We start from the raw sequence: 17,976 nt of genomic DNA, 5'->3' as shown, positions 1-17,976 counted from the left end.
TCCCATTTCGAAGGCTCCTTCAAATGCGGCCGAGATATGTAGCCTTCTTTTCCCGGATTTGAAGGATCCATCGGGTGGATCCTTCTCCGGTCATTATCTTAAATAAATAAATTCCGGTTCACCCTGTCAGGGCTTATTTTCCAATAATGACCGGCGTTCTTATCCCTTACATAACTGTTACTACAACTCAAGCCGCAAGAGGCTGCTTATGAAAAAACCGACATAGTGAAGTCAGAATCCTGACTTTAAAGTCAGAACTATGGAATTCTGAGAAAAAAGTCAGAATTCTGAGATCAAAGTCAGAATTCTGACTTTGAAGTCTATGGACTTCTGAGAATAAAGTCAGAATTCTGACTTAATTTTACTCTACTTTACTTTTTCTTATGTGTGGGATGAGGACTTTCATCATACATGATGCATCATAGCTTTTTACGCGCTGGTGGGGCCCCATGTTGTGCAGAATGTGCCCTTTTTATTTTTTCGCCCCTGCCCTTCAAACAGTCCGCCACTGGCTACAAGCTTGTTGACATGTTACACATTGTATTTACATGAAGTGTTACCTTGTCAAACCACATCCATCCCACCTTCTACCTTGGTTCTCAAACCACTTTGTACCGCTGAACCTCCTCCGGGGAATCTTTTTCAGTTCACCAGCACGAAAGAAATGTTGTGGAGGGAATTCAATAAAAAGTAAACCTGCATGTGTTTGTGCATGTTCTCTGGTGCACACATTAAACTGGTGCAGACACAGTTTCATAAAAAATGGGCTTGTGCAATTGAAAAATATACCGTATAGCGTAACGTATGTAGCATTATTTCGATTTATTACATCCGTTTGTTAAGAAATTGTTCTATTTAATAATCCAATACATTGGATTAAAGCTATATGCAAATAGCCAAGCTACTAATAAAATAGATTTCTTAAGTATCCAGCTGAAAAATACCGCCACTCCCTTTATAGACTTCTCTCCAAAGCCACTCCCCCAAAACAAGTGACTAGCTCTGTAGATTTAGCAATAGGTCTGCCTAGCAGATGACAATAGGTCTGCCTAGCAGACCTATTGCTAGGCTATTGCTGCCTTGCAATAAATGCAGAGGAAGCCGGGTAGGCCTATTAGAAGGACAGGCTATCCGATGTATGTCGGATAGCCTGTAAAGAGACTTTTAACAAATATGGAAAAAATGCTTCTAAAATAAATTGCACACCCTAGCTTTAAGGTTTTACATTGTTTCTATCCAATATTAAAACAGATGGAAATTTGGAAAGGTTCCCCCTAGAATCCATTAGTAGGCCTACCTTATTTTTCTCTTAATAATATGTAGGGAGATCTAATTTACTATCTGTAGTTACATTTTTTTTTTCTGTCACCTCCGTTGTCTGCTGTTGATGTTATCTTGGTAGATTGAGTCATATTATCTCTTAATAATATGTAGGGAGATCTAATTTACTATCTGTAGTTACATTTTTTTTTCTGTCACCTCCGTTGTCTGCTGTTGATGTTATCTTGGTAGATTGAGTCACACCGTAGCCTTAAAACAGCCTAAAACCTAAAAACCCATTGAGAACAGGCCAGCATTGACACAGACTCTATCTATCTCCAACAAGATGAGTCTGACCTGAATAGCGGATGGTATTCTAATCTAATGGGGGCGTGTGGCTATAGCCTACAGCTCTCATTTTGGGGCTCATATATAAGCAATGGTATTATACTGAGTACACTATATAATTATATATATTATATATTATAATTATATATACACTATATAATTATATATAACAATATACATAATAATATATAATTATAATAATTACTGTGCATATAAATATGCACCGAGTTGGAAGGTAAATAGGTAGGCTACGTACGCATCTATTCTAAGTCCTTATATTCGAAATATAATTATAGGCAACCGTTTAGTTTGACAGATGGCTCGAGGTTTTGGCAAGCGATTGTTGCCATCTAGTGGCCGTTCTGCTGTATTACAATACGTCGTTCCAATGGATACTTAAAGGAGCATTTCACCGGTAGAGACATGAATCTGTATTTAAAGTGGGTCATATATGTAATCGAATAGTAACATACATTTCTAATTTGGTGCCCCCATGACCGAGAAAAGGCAGACAGTGATTTTTTGGCACTTGCAGCAGGAGGAGAAAGTGATTTTGCAGACTCCTGGAGCTCTATATCTAAATAATATAATATTATATAATATATATACTGTAAAAAAATATCTACTTGGTTCTACTTAAAATTATAAGTTTCCCAGCTGCCTTAAGATTTCAAGTAAAAACTCATTATTTTGAGTCTAGTTAAGCTTTGAATTACCTTCTGTGAGTCAGCATGACTGTACAGTTACTGTTGTTTCAACTTTGCTATGCAAGTTCAAAATAAAGTGAACCAATTCATGTGCATTCTGTTTACTTCCCCATTAGTGGCTTCAACTTGTAATTTAAATTAAAGAATGTGTTTTATTCATCAATATGCATTCCGTACACTCATCCTCATTAGTGGGTTCAACTTGTAATTTCAGTTAAATAATTTCTTTGAATCAGCTTATCAAGTTAAGATTATCTAAAAGAATGTCTTGTTTTCACTAGCTATAAAAACACACAAATTTGAGTACAAAAACTTTTTAAATAAAACCAATGTTAAGCCAATAAAAGTTACACAAACTTGTGAATGTACAGTACAGCAGTAGTTTCCCACTCTGGGTGTTTGCGTGCATGAATGTACACTATCTATATGCATTTGTTGGTGTCTGTTAAGGGACAGGACGAGGGGACCCAAACGCTTGACACAGGGAGGCAGAGACGGGCTGAAAGGAAGTGGGATCTATTGGGACAAAGGGGTAACGACAAGCCGGGCTAGGCAAGCGGTAGTCAGGCAGGCGAGGATTCGGTAACGGGCAGGCAGGCAGGCAGGCAAGGGTCCAGCGACAGGCGGGTGGTCAGGCAGGCGAGGGGTTTGGCGACAGGTAGGCAGAGTGAAGGATGGAGAATTGAGAGGAATGAGGGTTACGAGGGGGGCAGGGAAACAAAGCAAGTCTCAGAAAGTGCTGGTAGGACCGATACGAACTTGGGAGTTTTAAACGTCGAACTGGCACCGGCTGATTGGAGATCCCCGGCTGAAGTAGGAAATGGAGATTGCAGAAGTAGGGAATGGAGATTGCAGAAAACCATCCCAAGACCTATGTAACACGAGTTGGTTCCTCATGAGACACCACTGTGCTCGTTTAACTCAAATAGTGTGGCCAAACAGTATAAACTTTGCGTTTTTGCATGTAAACACGTATGCGCTACCAGCCACTAGCCATTGGCTGTTCATCTGCGCGCATCCATTCTGCTATCGGCTAGTAAGGGCTTTCTTCTTAACAGCAGAGAGAATTACTTTTGTTGTTACTTTTCTAGAGATTGAGAGGTGTAAACAGATTGCTTTAGAACGTGTGAGGCAAGAATATGAAACAGAGTGAATATCTCCTCACGATCCTGTACCTGTCCATACTGCAGGTGTGCTAAAATCTGGTGGCAACTGACTCCACCTTAATAGCAAGATCAGTTTCAAATTCTTCTTTACTTTGATTCTCTAGGTTGCGATTCCTAGCAACCCAGTTAGTCAAACTCCAATAGTAGCAGATGTGGTGGAACCAACTCCAAATCTAATGGTGACATTACAGCTTGTTCCAGCATTTGTAAGTATTGATATTCTATATTTAATGTAACATATTTAATTTGAACTGGTAAATGTTTTAAGTGATGTGTTAATTGTACATGTATTTGACAATTGCTCCAAAAGTTATTTTAAATTATAATATAACTTCATACTGCATGTTATTTCAATCTTTGATTGTAAGTCATTCTATTTTTATAGGAAATACGACCGTTTTGGCAAGGACTCTCGAGGGGAGATCAATTCAGTTTGGACGAATTACATCAGTCTGACAAGCAAGCAGAGAAAGCTGCTTGGCAGACTGTTCGTATCCCACCTGATGGGAGAGCCATGGCCAAACGTGAGTCCTTTGGAACAGAGGGACAGACAGATAGACTTGTGCTACCATTTCATTACAACACACATCATTTACACATTAAACAAGCTGATTTCACTGACATGTTTAATAGTAACTGAAAACATTTATGGTCTCAGCTAATGTTATGTTTAGTTGGAATGAAGTCATGCATACTCTGAGCCCTCCTTAGCAAAACTAGGTGTGTAATCTATCGTATCGCCTGTTAACAACTCATTTTTGTCTATTTTGTGTCTACTTAACAGGCCATCCTCAGATACCAAAAAAACACTCGCCATGGCGTTGGTGCATGATTTTCCCTCTTTAAAGGATGCTACAGGCAGTGGTTAAGTTCATCAAGCTATACTGTACATAAAAGCACCCATCAATAATATACGTTATTTAACACATTCTATTGTTACAGGGGGCATGGTACACACCTGGCAGGAAGGGCCGGCCTGCTGCAGGGTTCCTGGAGGAGAGGCGTAGGAATATTCAAAAGAGGATGACGAGAGTAAATCGTCCCCCGAGGAGTCTGTTACCGTCTCTACATCAGGTGCGAATATTTGTTTCCATTTAGTTTACCACGATTTTGCAGTAAGAGTTTAGCTGTTTTAGTGGGTAAAGCTATACCTCAAGTGACACTGTATTGTAGTTTCATCCTTTTGTAATAAAGTTCATAGACAAATTAGTCCAAATAATCCACAATAGAGCTATGAAAGATTCAAATATATCACTCATTTGTAACAGAAAGTTTTTGTTTCTAAAAAGTGATTTGCTGGTGTACAGATTCTTTGTGTGTTTACAAACTGTCACACAGTGCAGCTTTACAACTACCATTGTTTTCACAATGGCATCTTAAACTATAATAGCTTGATGCTGGCACTCATCATCTTTGTTCAACAAAATCAGTTTTGCCTCCAAGACATTGTTGAATGGTTAAAGGTCCACAAATATCCTGTCTCTGAAGTCGAGGCACAAATGAAGCAAACAGCGAAGTACAGAGGAGTGTGGATCCACAGCAATGGGTCGAAAAGCATTCTGGAAATCTTGACCGAGTTTCCAAGGCTCATAGACAATCCTGGCATGGTAAGAAATTAATTTACTATTGTGGTTTAGACTATTTCTATGTATGTGTCTATGGACATTTTAAAGACTTACTAACCAAAGTTGTATTCTTGACTATTGTTCTGACGTGACAGACGTGACTTAATAGTAATATTCTAACCTGTGCTTCCTGATATATATATTTTTTATGTGTTCAAATTTATCAGATATCTCAAGACTTTGAGCAGCTACATCCCGAGGCAGCAGGAAAACTTTTCCAGAACTGGGCCACAATTGCTGAAAAAGTCCTGGCGTATGCACAGCAAGAGGGGAAACTGACTCCAGTTTTAGATAACCTGACACCGGGTAAGATATATTTTGTATCGAAATTGAGATAGATATATTTAAATGTTATATATATACATGTATATTTTAATGTTAATGCTACACTGTATAATGTTCGACTTTTTCAGTTGCAAACAACGGAGAGAGGGCGTTGAAGATACTTCCGACTAACGACTGTGCTCTGAAGCCACAACTTCTCCATCACAGCCATCATGGCGGAGGCACCCTCATTAAAAGTAGAAATGGCCATACTGGCTGCAGCCTCAACCCCAAGCCCATATTACAGAATTGAGGCATTCATTGGCATTCTGAGTGCCTCCATGCTGCATGCATGTGAACAGGCTGTCACTGGACATCCGGTGATACACAAGGATGAGTTTCTGACCCACCTCTCGGGATAAAGAGTTGCCTGCATGAAGCCAATGGCTGTCTGGATTTTCTCCATTCTCCTCTGCTCTCCTGTACCAACACCAGGTTGGACTACATCTAGTGTGCATTGGATTTTCATCACTGGACATGCAGTGGAGGAGACCTGCCCATATTCGACTGACCCTTGGTTATTTAAAATAGCTCCCCTGTAAAAGTTCTGCAAGGCTTTGCATTTCTTGGCAGTGAGCTTACCCTGACCTTTGCCCCCTAACTTAGCCTTAGCACTCAGATTCCTCAGAGATTCCTCAGAGCTGCACTCGAGCTTGGTTATCTCATGTCCAGGGTATGGGTTGAGTTCAACCACCTGCCTGAATGCTGCACTGTCCCCATCTGACAGCATCTCTGTGTAGCGCAGTTGATGTCTAACCCACATCCTCTTGGCTGCCTCCTGCTCCATGGCCTTACTTGACCCTGAGAACGTTATTTGCACATTTTTTGTCTACATGGGTCTCCTTCCAGCTTTCAAACTCTTCCTGTCATGTTACCATCTCGCCTAGCACTCTCTCTCAGGGTACAGGCATGGCAGTAGGAGAATAGCACCTCAAAGTCCACCACCAGCCCAGTGAGGATGTCGATGCACACGCCAATGCCGCAGCGGGACGTGAAACCTCTCTTCTGCCATCAAAACGACACACGAAACGATAACGATATTAATAAACGAAATCAAAACGATATTGCCACATCAGGATCAATCTCTGAGTATGCCTGCCTGATCTGGTCCCTGGTTCTCTGCATTGACTCCAGACCTCTCTCGATTTCTGCTAAAATGAAAAGTATACTGTTATCACTAACATTTCTGGTTATTTTCATTTAGTCTGATTTCATTGATACCCCACAGATCTTCATTTCAGTGGCAGAAATTTCCAATCCAATTTTTAACAGAGAGGAGCAGCCTAGTCATAATGGATCACTCACTTTAGCAATGAGTTAAATATTTGTGAATAAGTTTTATTTATCTAGCTGATGCTTTTGGCTATGTTTATTTAGCAGACATTTTTATCCAAAGCAACTTGCATATAGACCGAGTCGGCAAGCAAGGAAACGTCACTTCCGGTCAGGGCCGTGGGGGAAAACAAACCGTTTTCCCCATACACACTCATGCAAAAAGGCGGTATTTTAAACCTTTGTCAAACGCTTGTCCGCTGTCATTTCTTGGTTTGAATCACTTGTATATGCTGTCAAAGGGCTATATATTAAAAAAATTATCATGATCGGGTCGATTGTTGTCCGTATATTTTTTAAAAAGTGGATCTTTCACAGTTGGTCTTCCCCCACAGCGTTGAGTCTAGGTGGGTGTTCCCTTGGTCGCCGGCTGTAGACACTCGGAGAGACAATGCCGAAGAGTTGTTGTTTACCATTTTGCACCGCAAATAAATTTAAAAATCACAACCTGAGCTTTTATATCTTGCCAAACCGTGTGACGGAGCCAGAAAGGAGAACACAATGGTTGCCGCGTTTTTACGATATAGATCCGGCCGGCGACCAAGGGAACACCCACCTAGACTCAACGCTGTGGGGGAAGACCAACTGTGAAAGATCCACTTTTTAAAAAATATACGGACAACAATCGACCCGATCATGATAATTTTTTTAATATATAGCCCTTTGACAGCATATACAAGTGATTCAAACCAAGAAATGACAGCGGACAAGCGTTTGACAAAGGTTTAAAATACCACCTTTTTGCATGAGTGTGTATGGGGAAAACGGTTTGTTTTCCCCCACGGCCCTGACCGGAAGTGACGTTTCCTTGCTTGCCGACTCGGTCTATACTAATACCTTTGGGGCCAATCATATGCTTACAGTCCTGAAGATAGCTTATACAACTCAGAATATTTGTATGGAATAAAATGGTTATGGCTCCTTATAGCCTAGATGCTTATATCCAAAGTGATTTACATCACAGGACAAAAATAAAACAATATGTAGGCTATGTGTTGTACATGTACATATGCACCTGTGTGTACACTGTAAGGTTCAGCTGTTTTGTTTTTTGCAACCTCATTTTTAAATATCCTGAGATTATGCTGCATGATTTTCATATCCACTTATTATCATAGTTTTTGCCACGTCAAAGAAAATGTGTATGGTACAAGTAAAACCGACCAGCTCAAAATACTGAATGAAATGACACTTTGATTTTTTGTTTCATTGTATACTCATACAAAGACTTGCCATAGCCTACCTGTCACTCTCTTATCGTGTCTCTGGAAAGTTTTGAGCCAGGAATCTCCAAAACCTTGGTTATCTTTTTGAGCACTGCATACCCCAATCCTAATTTGTGCGCTAAAAGCACCATCCTGACATTTACACCAAACGAGACGTCACCTCTAGTCTCCCCGTGAAGACACGTGGATGTGAACACACTTTTGCAGTAGTTGTCCCGTTCACACAAACTGCACTCAAGCAACAAACTACTACAAGGGTCAATTTTGATTTGCAACCCAGATCCAGTACAGTGTGGACAAATAAGATCACTTATCAGCTCATTCAAGCGTGCAACATGAACTATGAGCCACTGCTGAGTGGCATAGTGGTCACTGCCGCAATCGGGACTCTGCTGCTTACGCGACGATGCACTTTCCGAAATGTCATCATGTTGATTTATTGCTTTCCTTCTCATTAAACTAAATTAAAGTGCCAATTGCTTTGCTCTTTTCTGGGAAGCTTTAAATCGACGCGGTGTTGAAGCCATCTCCAAAAATGAATGTCCCGCGGAAAGCTAACCAGGAGCTATCCATATTTGGATTAGGTAACGTTGTGCAGCCGATCGAGTGCTTTACAACGATACCACGGAAGACATATGACGGAGACCGGCTGTAATTTGAAACGGTGCGTAATAAAGCTAACTTTTGGTGAATCTTCTGTAAAATTCAGAGGCGTAAGTCGACAAACTATAATAAAACAAACACCTAAATGTGTTGTTTTGACTTTTTTTTTTTTTTTTACTTTTGTGTGAAACATTACATGTTAAGGGTGCAAAATAGCCCAAAATATCAAGATTGACCAGTGACTGAAAAATCAACGTTTTTTGCCTGCCGTGTCTCGCCTTAATTGGTTTGCTGGATGATATTGCTGAGCACAAGCAGTGCACGTGAAAAACGTGAGGCGATTTCTCAAAGACTGCAAGGGAAGCTCGGCTTCCTCATGAATGTAAAACATTTAATAGGCAAATATGTACTGTTGTGTAAACATTTCAGCGACTAAAATTGTGTTAGAACACATTCATCTTGAAGACTAGTTATAGAATCAGATATTTATCGACGGTCATTAATGTCCCTCACACGGACGCTCAGAGTCTTTGGGGGTGAATGTAAAAGTGGGCTGGCCTGGACCCCGGGCTATATTGAAAGGGCGATATCTGCTGGGAAAATAAAAATATGTAATATAACAAATGTAACATAACAAACATATTGGGGAAAAAAACATTTAATCAAACAATGAACTGTCCGTTTATACTGTTTAAAAACCATTAGAGATTCATTAGATTAATTAGATTCTGTCAAACTTCATTTCCATTTAAAAACATGAGCTGCTTTGCTTTTTCAGGCTTGAGAGCTGCTCCGGAGCTGTGAGATGATCATCCCCATCTTGCTAAAGACCCTCTCAGATGGAACAGATGTTGCCAGCACACACAGCCGCGACAGCATCAGCCGAGCCAACCGTGGGTAGACTCCCTCGCGGCTCTTCCACCAGGCCAGCGGGTTTGATGAGCGGGGCAACATGGGCTCCTCCAGGTAGGAGCGCATCTCCAGCGTCACTTCGGCTTCAGCTGAAGCGCTCTGCCCAGACACCAGAGAGGAGACTTCATCATCAAACTCGTCCCAGATGCAGCTCTCCTCTGCAGAGGTCCCCTCTCCTGCAGCCTCTTCACTGTAAAAATGATAACTAGCAATTGTTGATCTCATTACAATTTTGAAATTAAACTGACTCAGAAATATGGCTTTGCAATAAGTAATCTATAAACTCTTGTCTGCCCAGCAAATTTTTCCCATTGTTGACTTAACTACTATTTTTAAGTCAGCTCAACAAGAAATTGTAAATCTATAAGCAGATTTTTGAGTTGAGTTGGGCCAACTCCGTCATTTGCTCTTTTGCGCATGCGCACACAAGCCTGGACCAGTTTGAACCGGTTTTAACAACTTTGCTGAAGGTGTGCCCGTCCGACATTTTGTGGAGCAGAAACCGCGTGGTGGTAAAACCAATAGTGATGGTAATAGTAGGTAATAGTAAAACCATTAATGATGGTTTTACTGTTGTTCACTGGTAAACTGAATAAAAAAAATCTTGACAACATTCAGCTGTAGTGTGTATTATTGTATTAGTGTATTATTAATTATCCATATATTGAGCAGTTTTGAATGTAAAATTATAGCCAAAATAAATTGTATTATTTATTCAACAAGAATATTTGTGTTAGGTGAATCAAGGAATAAATGCCATTGGAGGAATAATTGTGTATTTATACAACAAGAATATTTATATTTAAAGAAAGTAGAAATACATGACATTGATGGGAAAAATTGTTTATTAATTCAACACAAAAATCTGTGTTTGGTGAAGGTAGAAATACATCATATTCAAGCAAGAAATTCTTAATTAGTCTCACAGTATTATCCTCATAAAGTGAACAAAAAGATCCAAGTTGGCAGAACTCTTGGCAAAACTTAAAAACCTTAGTTAAGTCAACAACAGCTGGCAAAAGTTGAGAAAACTCAAAAATCTCTTGCATCATGTTGCCTTGATATTTTAAGTTTTCTCAACTTTTTCTTTTTTACAGTGTTGCTGCTCTGGGTTGGAGATCACCACCCTGGCAGCAGCGCGAGTGAGGCGCTCTACCACCTCAGTGGCTGCTTGGCTGGTGGAAAAGGCTCTCTTCTTGAACCTTGGGTCAAGAAGTGCCGCTTCAGTTAGGTGGTCCTCCTGAGCAAGCCCGTGGAAACGGTTGGCCAGCTCGTTGTGCAGGACTTCCAGCAGAGTTTTCACCTCTGGTTGGCTTAACTGGTTTGCCCTCTGTTGGCGCTCCGTGACCCTCTGCAGACCCTTTGCCAGAAGAATGACCTTTGAGGCTGTCGCATACCTGTGGGGCAATGTATATAGTTATGTAAATAGTTTATAAGTAGTATGGATTTAGCTATTTTTAAGTGTGTGGGAAATGTATATAGTTTGTAGATAGTTCATAATTAGTATGGCGTTAGCTATTTTTAAGTGCGTGTCTATGGCCGTGTCCCAATTCAGGGGCTGCATCTAGGCTTGGGCAATAAAACAATAAATTATCGTATCGTGATAGACTTTTGATCAATATGCCATAATCAGACCACTGCTCAAAAACTCCACTCTTGATCCAGAAGTCCTATCCAATTACAGGCCCATCTCAAAACTCCCTTTCATATCAAAAGTACTTGAAAAAGCAGTTGCCACCCACCTTCAGGACCACCTCAAACACAATAACCTCTTTGAAAAATTCCAGTCCGTTTTCCGCTCCACCCACAGCACAGAGACTGCCCTCGTCAGAGTCACAAACAACCTCCTCATATCATCTGATGGTGGCTCTCCCTCCCTCCTCCTCCTCCTGGACCTGTCTGCTGCATTTCATACTGTCGACCATGAGATTATTTTAAACCAGCTCCACCGTACCATTGGACTAAATGACACTGCTCTCAGTTGGTTCAAATCATACCTCACAAACCGGACAGAATACATCTCCCTGGGTCACTCCAAATCAAATCCACACACTGTCACCTGCGGTGTCCCCCAGGGGTCAGTCCTTGGCCCCCTCCTCTTCATCCTCTACCTCACCCCCCTTGGCCAAATCATCAGCCGTCACAAAATTTCATTCCACTGCTATGCTGATGATACACAGCTATATGTAAATGCCACAGCTGCAACCCCATCCTCACAATCATCCCCATCAAAACTCACCACCTGTCTGGAGGAGATAAAGGTATGGAAGGAGCACAACTTCCTCCAACTAAACAGCTCCAAAACCGAAGCCATACTGATTGGCACTCCTCACCAGACCAAATCATCATCCATAACCAGCATCACCTTTTCTGGCTCCAACATCCCCCTCTCATCAACACGCAAATCACAAATCTTGGTATAAAAATGGACTCCCAACTCACTTTTGAAGCCCATATAAATCACCTCTGCAAGACCTCCTTCTACCACCTCCAAGCCAGTTGTCCAGGACCGTCAAACAAATGTGTGAGATGCGCTACAGTACTCAGTATCTCACTCTTGAGTCCGTCGAAGCGGTATATGCAGAGCTACTAGAGAAACTGCAGGACCGGGCAGAAGCCTTTCACTACATCACCGACGTATCCACTGATGTGCTGCACTTCATGGTGGACTTCCTTCGTCCCTTTTACGAAGCCCAGCAGGAGTTAGAAGGCGAACTGTACCCAACATTGAACATTGTTGTACTGTGGCACAGGAGGCTCCTTCTTCACTGCAAGCCGAAAAGCGATGATACCCCTTACCAGGTAGGTCTAACATTTTTACTCATCTCTCTTCTCATGGTGTCGTATTGTAGGCTATAGGCTACTGGTTTAATAATATCTTTAGGGGTAAAAAAAAAAAAAAAGTACCCTAAATTGGTGAAAAATGTTTTAATCTAGCTAGAAAATATTTTTTTATAAATAATAAATATTTAATCTATCTCTTATTCCATCTATGTACCAGGCCACCATCCGCAAGCGTCACCTAGAGTGGATGACGAAGAAAGTGGTAATTCAACCACTACACAGACTGGCCATTTTCCTCTGGCCTAAATTCAGCCAGCTTCGGATGCTGACTGAAGAGGATAGAGCTGATACCCTCGAGGAGGCAAGACGCTGCGTCACCCTCTACAAAGATGCACACGCTGCTGCAGTTGCTGCTGGGCCTGGTGGTCGGGTCGTTGAGCCAGACGCTGAGAAGTCACCAGCCAAAAGGAGGTCTACGTCAGAAGAATATGAAGCAGAGTGGGAAAACATCGCCCGAGAAGATTACACAGTGGATGAGGTCCAGCTGTACCTCAAACGAGCAGAAACGTACTAACTTAACAGTTAGTATGTCTATTCTGTTAGAAAGTGATGCAGAGAAGAGAAATGAGTACTTGGACTATGCAAGGGATCTCATCATTCACTTTGTCGATGGCAAGCACTGACTTATGACGTATGGACAGTTATTCCCCACTTAGAATTTTCATTCTTTGAAACACTTGCACGACAACGTCAGATTCTTCAAGTGCTTGTTACATGATCTGTCATGTTTCCGTTTCGAGAACCATCTTCAGGTCATTAAGAAAATGGTTTGCAGCAGCTGCAACCCTGGTCACAAAAAGGGTAACAGAGAAGGCAGAGACCCATCAACTGCATAAATGGCGAAGACATACTCGTGTCATTTCTGCAAAACCACAAGACAGAACGAGGAGTTTGCCTTTGTCAATGAGAAAAGAGGGGATGGAACAGTAGTGGTTGACATTCTCAGCCCAGATGACACTGCTGATCTCGTCCAGGATCCCTGCATTTCTAAAGCCCAGTTCAGACCAAAGATTCGCAACGCAACGACTTGCAACAAGACTTTCAGAACGTCGCAGGGGAAAAGTTGCAGCAATGTGAACTGGTCGTCGCAAGGCGGCTGATGCCGTTGCAAGGAGTCGCCAAAGATTGAACATGTCAAATCGCCAGGTCCAGTTTTAGAACACAACGATGTAGCTATTTCTCTTCAGCCAATGAGGACACAGCACAACTTGTACGTCACGGCCTTACGCCGTCCCGGTCCCGTACTGTCTACTCCAGCATACACATTTCGATTTCTTCAAATTTCTTCAAATTTTTGAAGATGGCAGACTTCTGGTGCGAGGAGAGAGAGGAAAATTTAACTAGCTTGCTAATGGAGAAACCTGTGTTGTATGACGTCAGCTGTAAGGGGTATGCAAACAGGGACTCAAAGAGGAAAGCAATTTGTGACATTGCGGTGGCACTTGGCGTATCTGGTAAGTAACGTTAATTGTTTTCTTTTCTGTTACTTTTTCCTTTCCTTGTTTCCTCTTTTTATTAAGGCATAACTTAGGCTGTATACCCCTACTTAGCCCAATATACAGGCTTATTGTAGATGCTGACGGTATTATCTTTGTTTCCAGAACAACGATTGTAGATAACTGATTAATATTATTTTAACGGTACCGTTACACGTTAGCTATAACCGTTGTTATGGTTACATGCTCCCAGTCCGACTCAGTAACTTTTTTTATGAGATAGAGAGACCCCCTTAAGAATGAAAAGATAATTCGAACCCTGGTATTTCATGAAACTTAAAACTGGACTATTTGGGCTATTCGTAAGAGTTGGAATTAAACTAAATGCAGGACCACTATTGGAGTGGATTGGATGAACATTGGAACGAAATTAATTGTGTGTGCCACGGCAGAACGAATCTAGGTTAACTTCATATCGGCCCAAAGGCAATAGGCTACAATGCGCTTTACAAAGGAGAAAGGCGAGAATATAGCCTGGAAGACATCTTTACACATCAATAAAAATAAACCAACAGTTTTTGCCCAGAAGGCAAATCCGTTCAACATAGACTGTTAAACAACATCCCCGACCTCGGAGATGACCGGCCGCCGTCCGACAAATTAGACGTCAATGTCGGAATGGAAGGCGGTCCCCGTTGATATAACCGTTGGTTAGCTAACGTTAATGGGTTGTCGTTTCATAGGCCTACAGTTTACTTATCTTAGAAATGGGGAACCTAGTAAAAACTCATGTGATTTGAAAAAAAAAAAAAAAAAAAAAGTTTCTTTCAGGATTGGAAGCTAATGAAATAAATATTTACATTTATATTTATTTAAATATATAAATATTTACTGCTGGATATCTTCCATCCCCTAAGTCTAGCCTAAAGCTTTGTGGGGTCAAACGTGACTGTAAAATAGTTTTTAGTTTAAAATGTGTGACAGGTTTTTTGCTAAAATTATTGTCTTTTACAGAAAAAGAGGAGCAAAAAATCCACTCCCTCCGGACGCAGTACAATAGGTACAGCAAGCAGGTACCAGCATCTGGGAGTGCCGGTGGGAGAACTGGCAGGACTGGGTTGTGAGGAGGCTCTCTTCCCTGGAGCCATACATTAGAAAGAGAGCTTCTTTGTCCAACATGGATGAAAAGGTATTTATTTTCAACATGTAAAATAAAACTTATAACATATATGGGCCTATGTATCACTGCTAGAGTAGGCTAGAGTTACTGTGTTTTGTCATTCTCCACTACTTCTGCATTGTAGTAATTAGCTGGAGCTTACAGTTTGTTTAGATTACCCGCTAGTTGGATACATTGAATTTCCTGTTAGCTAAATTTCGTTAGATCTGTCTTTGTTTACCAACTATTATAGAATGCTACATACAACTATATACAATTGATCTGTATATGAAATATAAATAAATTAAATATAATACAGCTTGATTGTTAACAAACAAAAGATGCACTGGACCCACTCTTCCCCAGGCATCGAGGCGAATACTAACGGCCACCCGGGACTTCGGAAACCTTGCTCTGATTGGCTAAAATTTGGCGCGCTTGTACCCAATTGGTAGATTCCGAAGGAGGGGAGCGCCGCGCAGGCGCAGACAAGCAGTTTGACGCCGTTCAACCAAAAGGCGTTTCCGGAGGACCCGCAGAGCCGGAAGAAGAGGCAAGGCAAGGCAAGGCAAGGCAACTTTATTTATATAGCACTTTTCATACACAAGGCAGACTCAGAGTGCTTCACATATAAACATTGTCATACAATAAAAGAAAACAATAGTTAAGTAAAAAGTAAAATAGATAGAAAATAAAGGCAAAGTTTAAAAAACATTTTAGAAAGGCAGAGTTAAAAGAAATGCATTTTAGAAAGTGAGAAAATAAAGGCAAAGTTAAAATAATAAATATTTAAGATTTAGCAGAAAGCTAAAGCAAACATAAAAGTCTTCAGTCTTGTTTTAAAAGCTGTCAGAGTTGGGGCAAGTCTTAAAACCTCAGGGAGTTTATTCCAGCTATTTGTTGCATAGTAACTAAATCCTGCTTCCCCATGCTTCGTGTTGACTCTGGGGATAATTAACAGATTGGTCTCAGAGGATCTTAGTGGCCTAGAAGGCTTATGTAGTGGAAGCATATCAGTTAAATATTTTGGCCCTAAACCATGTAGGGATTTATAGGTTAGCAACATGATTTTAAAATCAATTCTCTGACATACAGGGAGCCAATGTAATGATTTAAGAATTGGTGTAATATGTTCACATTTTTTGGTCTTTGTTAGAACTCTAGCAGCGGCATTCTGAACAAGCTGTAGTTGCCTTAGAGTTTTTTTTGGGAGACCTGTAAGGAGACCATTGCAGTAATCAAGCTTGCTAGTGATAAAGGCATGTACAAGTGTTTGTAAGTCTTCGGTAGACATGAGCCCTCTAAGTCTTGCTACGTTTTTAAGGTGATAATATGCAGATTTTGTAACTGATTTGATGTGACTGTCGAAATGTAAATCTGAATCCATGATAACCCCTAGATTTCTGGCTTTGATTGAGGTTTTCAGGGACAGAGATTGAAGGTGTTGGGTAACTTTAAGCCTTTCGGTTTTAGCACCAAATACAATTATCTCGGTTTTGTCCTCATTTAGTTGAAGGAAATTTTGGCACATCCAGTCTTTGACTTGCTCAATGCACTGGCACAACATATCAATGGGCTGATAGTCATTTGGTGATAGAGATACATAGATTTGCGTGTCATCAGCATAGCAGTGATGGTCAATATTGTTATTTTGCATGATCTTCCCTAGTGGGAGCATGTAGATGTTGAATAGAGAGGGTCCTAAGATCGAACCTTGTGGGACTCCACATGTCACGTTTGTTGATTCTGAAACAAAGTCGCCAATGGAAACAAAGTAGTTCCTATTTTGTAGGTAGGACCTAAACCAATTTAAGACTGTGCCTGAAAGCCCCACCCAGTTTTCTAATCTGTCCAAAAGTATTGTATGGTCTACAGTGTCGAATGCAGCACTGAGGTCTAGTAGCATTAGTATTGAGATTTTGCCAGAGTCTGTGTTAAGACGGATGTCGTTTACAACTTTAATAAGGGCAGTCTCGGTGCTGTGAAGGGGTCGAAATCCAGATTGGAAGGTGTCATAGCAACCAGTTGATGCCAGGAAGTCACTAAGTTGCTGGAGAACAACTTTCTCAATGATTTTACTTATGAAGGGTAGATTTGATATTGGTCTGTAGTTGTTAATAATAGAGGCATCTAGGCTCCGCTTTTTTAAAAGGGGTTTGATAACTGCAGTTTTTAAGGCTTTTGGGAAAGTGCCTGATTGGAGAGAGTTGTTAACTATTTGCAATATGTCTATTGCTAGGCAGTCAAAAACATTCTTAAAGTGGTTGGTAGGTAAAGTATCAAGGCAACAGGTGGATGGCTTCAGTTGTGTCACAGTTTCCACAAGAGTTTTAGAGTCTATGACATTAAAGCATGTCATTGCCATGTTACTTTTGCCTGGATATGGTGGTAGTCCAGCATTTTTGTTTAAAGTGGAGACATTGATGGCGCGTCTGATGCCTTCAATTTTATCAGTATAAAATGCTGCAAACTCATTGCATTTCTGAGTGGAATGAAGGTCAGGTGGAATTTGTGTTGGGGGCTTGGTCAGTCTGTCAACAGTTGTAAATAGGGTTTTGGCATTATTAGTATTGTTTTTAATGATATTGGAGAAAAATGTTTCTCTAGCACTTTTTAAGTCTAAATTGTAGGCACAGAGGCTCTCTTTATAGATGTCATGGTGAATATGAAGTTTTGTTTTACGCCATTTGCGTTCAGCCTTCCTGCATTCTTTTTTCTGGGCTGTTACAAAAGCAACTTTTCTCCAAGGTGCCTTTTGCTTTCCAGAAATCGTTTTAACCTTATAAGGTGCAATGACATCTAGAGGGGGGATGGCCAACTTCAATGTCCGGTTAATCAAAATGGACCATTTGAGTGTACCAATGGGTGGACTTTGAATGTATTTTCTGTTTACCCTGAAACAGTTCACTGAGAATAAGCTGTATGACTACTATCGATTCAACTAAATTGTAGTTAAGGTGATACCTGAAGCGAGTCCAACATATCCGATTCATAGCCTGACGAGCCCGGGACCGGGAATACGGAGGATCTACGG

The sequence above is a fragment of the Micromesistius poutassou genome, assembly GCF_964030765.1.
Source record: "Micromesistius poutassou genome assembly, chromosome: 7".
NCBI classification, from domain to species: Eukaryota; Metazoa; Chordata; class Actinopteri; order Gadiformes; family Gadidae; genus Micromesistius; species Micromesistius poutassou.
This window is presented reverse-complemented; position numbering follows the sequence as displayed.